Source organism: Macrobrachium nipponense, chromosome 31 (genome assembly GCF_015104395.2).
Source record: "Macrobrachium nipponense isolate FS-2020 chromosome 31, ASM1510439v2, whole genome shotgun sequence".
Taxonomy (NCBI): domain Eukaryota; kingdom Metazoa; phylum Arthropoda; class Malacostraca; order Decapoda; family Palaemonidae; genus Macrobrachium; species Macrobrachium nipponense.
Genome location: NC_061093.1, coordinates 68,600,685 through 68,613,184, shown reverse-complemented (window position 1 = coordinate 68,613,184; position 12,500 = coordinate 68,600,685).

Sequence of the window (12,500 nt, the reverse complement as noted above, 5' to 3'; positions counted from 1 at the left end):
ACTTTACGAATTTTCATACATAATTTCTGTATACATAATATTTGCTAGGAATAATAATAATAAAGGAATAATAATAATATATAAAAGCAAAATTTTTATCACTCCATATGCATATGAGATTAATTTTAATAACTGGACATAATTTCAAAATAGATCCCCAACAAACTCCATATATGATGTTCAAAAGCAAGATCTCGTAAAAAACAAAAAAACATTAAATAATAAGATTAGTGTTATAAGAATAGGACACCGACCACACTCTCCTTTTCTGATGTTCTGCAATGAATATGGAAACACTTCGTCGGTTCTCAAAACGTTAACTTTTAGCTTGAAAGTTTGGACGTTCGTGGTGTGCTTTGAATTATACATTTTGGATACACTCAGGTTCATAGATTTCCTTAAACAAAATTTGGTGGCTGCTTTGACAGTCTTCTGAAAAACTGGATGTGACGAGAGGATTGGAAAATTACCATAAAGATGATCATTTGAATTGACTTAATAACATTCCTTTAGTATTCCTTTAAAGACTCAGGAAAATCAGATTAAAATACGATTTCTCTCGTGTGTACATATGTGTGTGTGTGTAGAAACTTTTTTTTTTTTTTTTTTTTTAAGAGGATTTCCTCGTAGTGATTAGTCTTAGGGGAAAGATAACGATTAGCAAATAACGCGTTTATGAGAATTCACCTTAAATTCTATTACAAAATAGCTCATGTTGAATTTTGGGACGTATCTGTTTTTGGTCAGCTTCTCTCATATCTTTCTACCGCATTTTGTTTGATTTCTGCTGCGGTATGTCTTTGCAAATCACTACCATAAAAACAAAAAAAAAATTCTTCTATTGGAGCTAATATAAACCAAGTCATTGCTTGGTGTAATTCTTAAGGAAAAAAGGTTGTTCCTGAGATCTGGATGTTTTGTTATGTCTTTGCAAATCCCTACAGTAAAAAAAAAAAAATCGTTAGGAGTTTGTCCTGAGATCTGGGCGTTTACGAAATTCTCTGCGGCTGATGTTTGTTCAGTTAAACTACTTCTCCTGAAAGCTCCCAGTCATCCAATATCCAGTAATCGACCAAACCCGGAAAACGGGACTGAGTCTCGATATTTATAGAATCAAGGATGGAGTTACTTTCCTTTCGTGTTTTTCTTTGTCAAGGGTCAGTTATCGAGTTTATTTGTTTTATCGTTTTTATATGATCTTGAAACTTCTGTGTATTGTTACAGAATAATCATTATAAAAATCATTAGATTTCTAATTAAAACAAATTTTTATGAACGTTTAAAGAGCCCTCAACCATGGAAAAGATATGAAGATTTGCTTCCATTGTTTATTCTACTTCTTGCAAGACATAATCTAGCACTTCGTAAAGATAATGCCGCTGTGTTTACCTGTGCCATCAACGAATTTTTTTCTCAGAAAATTCAACTCCCCTACTTTTATCTTCTCGGTTTTTTATCTTTATCCTGAAATCGTTGAAAGATTTTTCTGAAGAATCAATATGCGGAAAATTCTCCTCGGTGAAATATAATTTTCGCGAGGAATATGAATAACGTCCGAACATTTTAACTACACTTAATAAGGTATAAGTAATCATAGTGTTTTCGACTTACAGATGAGGAGTTAGTCAGCTATGGTTTTCTGTGCATCAACTTGTGTGCAATATTGGATAGCTTCTGTTGTTTTTTCCTTCATGAATATCCCACATTTGCTTCTTCGTCGTGTAGTGAAGCACTATTGTATTTTTTGGCCCAGTGAGGCTAACCAGTCTTATATTAGTTTCTTTATGAATATAATTAATCAAGTTAAAACACAAACTTTATCTAAATCAGCCCCCTTTTGAAGCACGCCTTCAGGTGTATTTTAATTCAATATATCTTTGCCTGATTTCAAGGCTAAAGGGGTGATAACCTGGCGTTTGTCCAGGAAGTTACATTTTATTTTTAATTAACGAAGATCCTCAAGGTAAAATTCAATTCATTTAGATTGTGATAAGAAGCTAATTTTCCCGAGAGGTTATAAAGTACACAGAAATAAGTGGAATCATTTGAAATTTGTCGGGAGAATCAGTAACAGGTAGCATGAGAAATTCAAAATCTTTAGTAATTGCCATTAGTTGTATTATTTTCTCTGCGCTTCTGTACGAACCAACTTGATAGTTTCTTCTTAACATTTCTGCCAGACGGCAGAGGATCTAATATATATATATATATATATATATATATATATATATATATATATATATATATATATATATATATATATATATATATATATATCCTATATATATATATATATATTATATATTTATGATATATATATATATATATATATATTATATAGTTATATATATATATATATATATATATATATATATGTATATATATATATATATATATATATATATATATATATATAGTTATATATATATATATATATATATATATATATATATATATATATATATATATATTATATATATATATAGATTATATATAAATAATATATATATATATATATAATATATATATATTTTTTATATATATATATATATATATATATTATATATATATATATATATATATATATATATATATATATTATATATATAGTATATATATTATATATATATATATATATATATATATATATATATATATATATATATATATAACTATATATATATATATATATATATATATATATATATATATATATATATTATATATATATATAGTATATATATATATATATATATATATAACTATATATATATATATATATATATATATAGTATATATATATATATATATATATATATATATATATAGGTTATATATAGTTATATATATATATATATATATATATATATATATATATATATATATCTATATTATATTTATATAGTTATATATATATATATATATATATATATATATATATATATATATATATATATATATATATATATATATACATATAAACTACTGTGAACTTTAGCCAGTGTTGCGTTTACCCTTTATTGATCTGACGTTACTCTTCCATGACAGTATCTACTGCAGTCTTCGTAAATCTTCAGTGAATCAGAAATTAGTCTGACTTGCAACTTCCAACCACCCAAAAATAAACCATTGGTCTGTACTTGTAGCATAACTATCATCTTTTGCTTTTCTTCAGCTTAGTACCGGGATACTTCCTTCAAGTTTGGGGTTTCGCAAAGTGATCCGGTTTTGAGAATATCACACAAAAGAAGGATTCCATCAATCAGGGGCTCTCTCGAAAGTTACAAACAACCAGTAAATTTCTCATCGCGTGGAGCACTGTGCACATTACTGAAGGGCGTTTGCAGTGTCCCTTCGACCCTAAAGCTGAACACCCCCCCCCCCCTCCCCCCCCCCCCCCAGTATTTAGCCTTTGACTTTTCTTCCATTCCTGCTTCCTTTCTTTCAGTCATTACACTTCTTATTAGTTGAGCTGTGAGGTTTTTCTCCCAGTTCCAGGCGTAGATCCTTTTACTTTTCTCTCTCGTTATCTGGATTACTCTAACTCGCTGTCCAACCTCTCGCTCTTTCAGTCTTGAAAGCAAATCTCTCATCCTTTATCTAGCGAACAGCGTTCTGCAAAAGGGAGAATGAGTCGGAGGGACTCCTATCTGTATATGCTATGAATTCTATTTCCCGTTTTGATCTTCAGAATAGATTACCTACGATATTTCGTTATTAGACCTATGAGATTATTCGTTTCAAAACTCATGTCGCCTGAAGAGTTGTCACCGTTGTTCAAGGGAAATAACAGAGAGCTGCCGTATGACCTCCCTTTTCTTTGTTTATATCATATATGATATATCAGAGGTCAGCAGAGCAAGACTTATGTTTCTCCGCACTGGAACATTTCATTTTTGATTTGTTAATTTTATTACGATACTTTTCAAAATCTTTGCTGTATATATATGTGTATATATAGTGTATATATATATATGGTATATATATATATATATATATATATATATATATATAATATATATATATATATATATATATATATATATATATATATATAGTATATATATATATATATATATATATATATATATATTATATATATATAATATATATATATATATATATATATATATATATATATATATATATATATATATATATATATATATATATATATATATATATATATATATATATATATATATATATATATATATATATATATAGATATTACTATATATATATATATAATATATATATATATATATATATATATATATAGTATATATATATATATATATATATATATTATATATATATATATATATATAGTATATATATATATATATGTTATATATATATATATAGTATATATATACTATATATATATATATATATAATATATATATATATATATATATATGTATAATTATATATATATATATATATTTATATATATATATATATATATATATATATATATATATATATATATATATATATATATATATATATATATATATATATATATATATATATATCGATATATATAATATACATATATATATATATATATAGATATATATATATATATATATATATATATATATATATATATATATATATATATATATATATATATCATACGAGACAAAAATTAACGGTAGCGGTAGCTATTACTTGTCATAGTTTGAGTTTAATCAAACCTCAGGACATTGTTTTCAAATAATGATCCACCACCTCTCCCCGACCTTCAGCGCCCGTGAAACTGTCTCAATAAATTCAGCCGCTTCCAGCGAGTGACCCGAGCTCCTGCTCGCAGTTCAATAGACCCAATGTGGGGGAAGGAAAATAACGGCTGATCCAAATGGACTCCAGCCCCCTCCGTTATCATGATAACGGCTAGGGTCCAAATTCACGCTCATGTGAAGCCGAAGCTTTTGCGCAGTTCAAATGATGTTCGTGTCTGCCTTCACGCGTATACATTTTTAGATTTCGACATTTTCATTGGAAAGTTTATCCAAAAAATGATAGGAAATGACGATCATAAAAAGTTTTCGTAATACCGATAACACCTAGAACTGGTATTAACTAGCAGACTGTGTTGTCAACTTTGTTCTGCCATTCATTATGCTTTAAACTAAAGTCCCTGATTCGTGAAAATTCATTTTGGAAGCTCTAGAATCGTGGAATTATTGAGTGGTTATAAGTTGTCACTTCCTTTATAATGATTAAATATGCACGTGCTCAGCAAAGAACGCTGACGACAATAAAGCCTTCGAGGCGGTAGCATTTATTTATTATTTCTAACCAAAGTATTAAGGTGCCCTTCCGATGAGCATAGAACCATATTCTTCACGGTTTTCCGCTTGGTTTCATTCAAAACATTACTTTCAGAAGAATTTTTGTCTCTTTTCTTTTTTTAGTATTTCTAAAAAACAAAACAAAAAAACTGACCATATTATCAGAAAAAGATAGTTTTCCTTGTAACGATATTCATAAATAGACATATATAGCATGATCCCCACTAAGTATGAATGCAAAATTGTAACTTATCCGAACGTTTCTTTTTATTATTCTATCAATTCAAATATTTTTTTCGTGTTTTTACGATAATGATTGTAGTAGTAGTAGTAGTAGTAGTAGTAGTAGTAGTAGTAGTAAATGATAATGAAGTAAAGGTATAATATGTCTACATTATTCATGAAGTTTTTTTTATTATTCCTTCAATTCAAATATTTTTTTCGTGTTTTTATGATAATGATTGTAGTAGTAGTAGTAGTAGTAGTAGTAGTAGTAGTAGTAGTAGTAGTAGTGAATGATAATGATGTAAAGGCATAATATGTCTTAGACATTGTTTATCATTTTTTCCTCACTCTACCGTTTTTTCTACTAAATTGTTTTTCTAAAGTTAAGCAGCAACATTTGTCCTTTACAACATCAAATCATATTATTGATTGATAGATAAAATTGAGTTATAATCATACGAATAATAAACGAAAAATGAAAGTACCAAGAATTCTATAGATTTTTATGTAGACTCAAACTAGAATTTCTTAATTTATTTTCCTGCAAGACTGATTAGGTAAACCTCACCTCACGCCCAGAAAACTGAAGAAGACTCGAGCTAAAAATGACAGTGCACATTTGCATAAATATCCTAACAAAAATGTTAATTACTTTCCAGCCAGCCAGAAATGGGTTAAGTTTTTTGCAAAGCTCCGAGTCTCAAGTTTTTATTTATTTCTTTTTTTTAGAATTCCGCCTCAAAGTAAATATGTTTTTTTGGCTTCCCTCTGAGTCTCTGTACTTTATTATTATTGAAGAAGGCAAGATAGTGGACCTTATAATATACTACAAAAACCGTAAAACAAAAGACCTTATCAAGAAAAATAACCCCTCACCGCCATCAGGAGACCCCCTCAAGCAGACGAACGTAGTATACCAATACATATGCCCCGCCCGAGGATGTCCTGGGAAGTACATTGAATGACTACCATGCGTCTTGCGAAGAGAATCTCCTGTCATGCCCAAGAAGGGGCTATCAAGAACCACGCCCTCACCGCCCACCAGACACAATCTCCCGCGACTGTATCATCCGTAACCAGGATAATAGGGAGAGCACCCGACCCTCGACCTCTGCGCCTCCTGGAGGCGTTACTCATCCAGGAACAAAAGCCCTCCATGAAAACACGAACACAGGAGGCCTTTTTGCTCCCGACCTGCACCCGAAGAAACACTCCAATAACGGCAAACATCACCGAAAACGCCCCTAATCCAAGACGACATGAATACGATGGATAATACCAGCAGTGACATTAATACGATGCATAATACCAGCAGTGACGTCACGCGGCTTTACCCAATCAAAACGAAGCCCGGCGTGATGATATGCAGCTGAGAAGATCGGCGCGCCTGCTGAGCATGCGATCGGGAGCTGGCTTGAGCCCGCAGCCAGACAGCCAATGAAAAGAAGCTCCCCACCCACGAGCCAATGAAAAGGCAGCGGCACGACGCCCCCCGCTGCGCCACCGCAATATAAGCAGCTGGACTCACCTTCTCACTCATAACCATTTCACGTGCATAACCCATAGAATCATAAATAAAGGCTCACCTCATATCCTTAAAAATCACCTTCCACATCCAAATTCAAATGACCTACGGGCTGCTCTATGAGCAAAGAGCTCGTGCTGGCATAAAGCCAGCTTAATCTTAAACAACAACAACAACAACCTTCTCACTTCAGTCCTTCACACACCTCCGCCGCCCAAGAGGATGTCTGAGGTTTATTCAGACGAAACGTCCGGAAAGGAATAGAAAAGAAATAGAATTTAACATAAATTCTATCTGTAATAAACTCTTACGGGATATACCCGAAAATTTGACTACCCCGACTGAAAATTTTTACCAATAAAATCCATTCGTTCTACCTAATTGAGATATGTCAACCTTCGGTGCGTTGCTCACCAGTTTAAGCAACAATGAGAAAGCAATAATTAGAAAAATAGAGAAGAACCTGTATAAAATTAATGCAGCTGAGGCAGCAATTACTTTTAATAAAAACATGTTTAAAAGAGGGTTTACTTCCAGCATATTATTATTATTATTATTATTATTATTATTATTATTATTATTATTATTCAGAAGATGAACCCTATTCGTATGAAACAAGCCCACAGAAGGGGCCACTGTCTTGAAATTCAAGCCTCCAAAGAATACGGTGCTCATTAGGCAGTAAGAGAAGGTAAAGCAAATACAGAAAGGCCGATAAACATCTATTTTTAGCTAAAACTGAGAAATATGAAAATGATCCTTACTGTCCGTTGTATTGCTCTTATGTCAAGTCCATTTTTATCTGAAAATGAAAGAAACTTGAAGATTGTTGAAATAATTTTCGCAGTGTTGATGTGAATCATTCAATTTCGAGAACTAACTCGGCGTAAAAAGGTTCAGTCGTTATTGCATTTACGTAAATTACATTCCTTCATAGAACGTCGGAAACGAATAAGAGATTAGCTGTGACTTCTCAGTCGTCTTGTTATTAAACTTTCTTATGATCTTATGGCTGTAATATGACTTTTTTATTGCACGTTGAATCTAGGATACGTTTCGTGGAGAGTTCGCCTTTGTAATCTGACCTCTCCATTATGTAGAAAAAATAAGAACATTAAACGATTATAAGTGACAGAAGGCAATGTTATTAAACTACAATTAATACGCATAGCAACTTATGCATACAGAAATTATATGTATGAAAATTCGTAAACTAACTAAGTCTACGGGCACAAACAGCCTCGTTTCACGGGCAGAACCTGCTCCTTTTCAGGAAGTCCCTTCTCACCCACACCCCCCCTTCGGAGGTGGCGGGGGGGGGGGGGGGGGGGTGGCGTGGGGGGGGGGGGGGGGGGGGGGGGGGGGAGGGAGGCAGGATGAAACCCCATTATAAACCATCTCAGGGTCACCACCCTAACCCTGCCAAGTTTCATGCCCATCGGACCAGCCGTTTTGGCCGTGATTGAATGACAGACGGACGGACAAACATTATGCCCATTATGGTAAGGTATGACACGAGAACAACAGATCAGTAATTTTATAATTTCGACCTTTTGATTACACCTTCAAAGAGTCAGCATGTTTCCTAGACATTTAAGGTATATGTCCATAAGCGTTTCTACACATAATGCTTACAGAACTGAATATTTCAGATGAAATTGAGACTTTGTTGTCAAGTATTTATTCCCTTGGAAGTAGATATAAAATTGGCTCACTCTTTGAGATCACCAAGATTTCCGCATATCATAAAGACAATGGAGAGTCGTTTTAGCCAAAAGAAAGAATCAATAGAGACAGACCTGTAGTAAGGGACGTCACAGGATGAAAGGCAGACGTATATATAACGGTATAATATTTTAGGCATAAAGAATAAAAAGGAAATACGAGGAAGAGAATACAATGACAGACGGTGATATATACCTAAGACGGAGTTGCGCGCGAAATTCAGTTAAAAAGTTCAACGTAAAAGAAATTAGTTTACAAGGTTAGTGACCGAATGAATAGTTGCTGTCATAGAAGAAACCGAGTCCTGTACTGCAAGAGAGTCTTTGGATACTCGTTAAACGCGAATACAAGAATATAGACAGAAATGAATAATGCAAAGGTGGAAAAGTTTAATGGGAGTCTTTGTGTTGTTTTGCTTTTGCTGTTTTACGGTGGGTATAGAAAAACCTCAACAATTTAATTAAACTTCAAAAGCCTGTGAAGGATATGGTAATTTAATTAAGGTGGTAAATAAAGAAAACTTTGATTTAGGAGGGAAACTACAGTATGCTTTTAGATAAAAGGAAAAGCCCTGTGTTTTAGATATAGGGTAAATTAGTACGATTCCAAAAGGAAGCAGAAAAACCAGTTGTTTTTAAAGGAGGGATTATAGTGATTATGAAATCATCTTCGCTTCGAAATCCTGATTAAATTTTGAGGGCCAAGGGAAAACCCGTGTTATAGATTTAGGGCACTTTAGTACGATTCCCATACAAAGTAAAAAAAAAAAAACTATTTGGTTTTAAAGGAGGGATTAATTCATTATGAAATCATTTTTGCTTCGAAGTCCTGTGAGTAAATTTTGAGGGCTTTCTGCTGGACATTTGTGCCTCAAGAGGAGAAATCTTGGGAAAGAAGTGTGAGATGGCTTCACTATGGAAAGACTGATCATTTAATTGGTTTCAGTAACAGTACCAAAATAACTGTTAAAGTTCTTCAGCCAAGCTGCGACCTTCAACGGACTACTAACAACTAAGTACCAAATCCACACCTTACGGGATTTGAAGGAAGGCGTCCATAGTGCCACATTTAATCTGATCTACCAGTAGATGATGCAAGTCATTATCTTAAGTTTATCATGGACTTATACCAAATTGCAGCCCTCTAGCCTCAGTAATTTTAATTGCAAGATATATATATATATATATATATATATATATATATATATATATATATATATATATATATATATATATATATATATATATTATACATACATACATACATATATATATATATATATATATATATATATATATATATATATATGATATATATATATATATATATATATATATATATATGTATATATATAAATATATATATATATATATATATATATATATATATATATATATATATATATATATATATATATATATATATATATATATATATATATTAAGTTTGTGTTTCATTGTAGAGTTTTTTCAGCTATTCAAATAATTTGATATTTTGAATATTTTTCTGAAAAAATTGTCGAAATTTTGAGCTAGTATTCCTTTCCTTCCACTGTATTATTCAAAGTTGTATTGGTATTTTTTTAGTTCATGGTTATTGGTATTTGCTTAGTTCTTCTTTATTTAACGGCAAATCGTTATTTTGTATCAGTTTACATATTGAGGATATATGTATTTAATGTCCACGTTATTCAGTATATTACTGTTATTATTAATCTGCAAAAGAAAACTATTGAGATGGCCATTTGTAAATTGGTAAGTTGATCATTCACCCTCCAATCATTAATTATATCAAATTGCAGCCCTCTAGCCTCAGTAATTTTTTATTGAAAGGTATATATATATATATATATATATATAGATATATATATATATATATATATATATATATATATATATATATATATATATATATGTATATATTAATACATATATGCATATATATATATATATATATATATATATATATATATATATATATATATATATATATATATATATATATATATATATATATATTATATGATATATATATATATATATATATATATATATATATACTATATATATATATATATATATATATATATATATATATATATATATATATAGTCCAAATCATTCATTACTGATAAATGTCAGCAATAGTTAAAAACGATCAATTTTCTTCGCCTTTTGTTCACCCGAGCTGCTAATGACATTCACGAATGAAAATAAGAAATTAAAATATTCATAAGATAAATTCTAAATAAAAATTTATTAACGCCGGTCGTATATGACTTATCGCAGAAGCAGCCTTTATATTCAGTAAAACGAACCCCAAGGAAAATGAAAAATGGAAAAATTCTGCCCCCTCGCATCTAATCATTATTTCCCGGACAGATTTGCAGAGATCTGATAAAGGAAGCCTGAAATTGCTGGAAAGGTTAAGAGGGATGATCCCGAAAGCCCAACAAAAGAACGTCTGTATGAAAGGCAATGAGCTTGTTATGATCAGCCGTCTTCGTCTATCTGGAAGGAGAGAACAAACTCGTGGACGGGTCGGAAATGAAAAGACCAAGCCGCTAAACCTAAACGGAGATATGGGAAGGAATGCGGAAAAGAAAGAAAGGAAAAGATCATAAAGGAAAATTCGATCTTTGATGAGAATGAGACTTAATAGTAAAGTCGTTCTGGTATAATAAGAATAACGCTATAAAATAATTGTCAGAGAAGCGTATAAAACTGAATGATCAAGTCCAGTAGACTGAGGAGAAATTTACTTTTGATCGAAATTGTCATCGTTGCTTTCGTCGGTGAGATATTCCCCTTTTTTTCTGGTTTCATTCGGGCTGGGCATCTGCCCAAATGGCGCGCGGTCACTGAGAGGAAAGTGCACTTATGGTCAATTGGCTCTCTATTCGGAAATGACACATGTCCGTGATTCAGCACCTGACAGAGACGTGACTCAACAACTACCCAAGAAGGATGGGAATGCTCGTTGTGGAAGTAATCGTTTTAAGTGTGCAATCGCCCCTGATTCCCGAGATCGTGACTTGTGTTCAGTCGTGGAAGTGGGAGATATCCCACGTACAACTTTGGTTCGATCATGTGGATAGAATGTACGATGACAGCTTAATGAATGAAATATGTAACTTTAGAGGATGACTCCGTTCAATATCTGGATTGGGAGGCTTCGTATTTACAGCCTCTCGGATTCGATCATGTGTATAGAATATACGATGACAGCTTGACGAATGAAATACATAACTCAGAGGAGTTAAAAGGACTGATGGAAGAGAAGACCTAGAAAGGACTTGGTAGACAGCTTCAATAGGTGCTGAAAAGGAACGGCTTGAATATTTATGAATCGCTAGAGTTCATGCCGGTGGATCAGTGTGTCTATATAATGTTCAACGATCCAACTTGTAAAATATGAATATGGCTTTGACCAATGATGCTATCAACTTCTCTGGAACAGCGTCTTGTTACGGAAAACTGCTGTAATAACATATGAAAGGCTAATATATCTCTATGACTTAGGAATAAATTTTTACGACTATAATTTTCAAGCAGTCTATGCTAGCCAAAGAGTCAGTTACCTATACTTAATTTTCTCAGGACTGACTGAATAGATGTTTTTATAGATGCAAGGTGAAGATACTTGGCTTCAAACAAAACTAAAAAGAAGTTGTACAACTCGTGTCCAAATGGTGCGCTGCAAAATGTATAAGTAACCAAAAA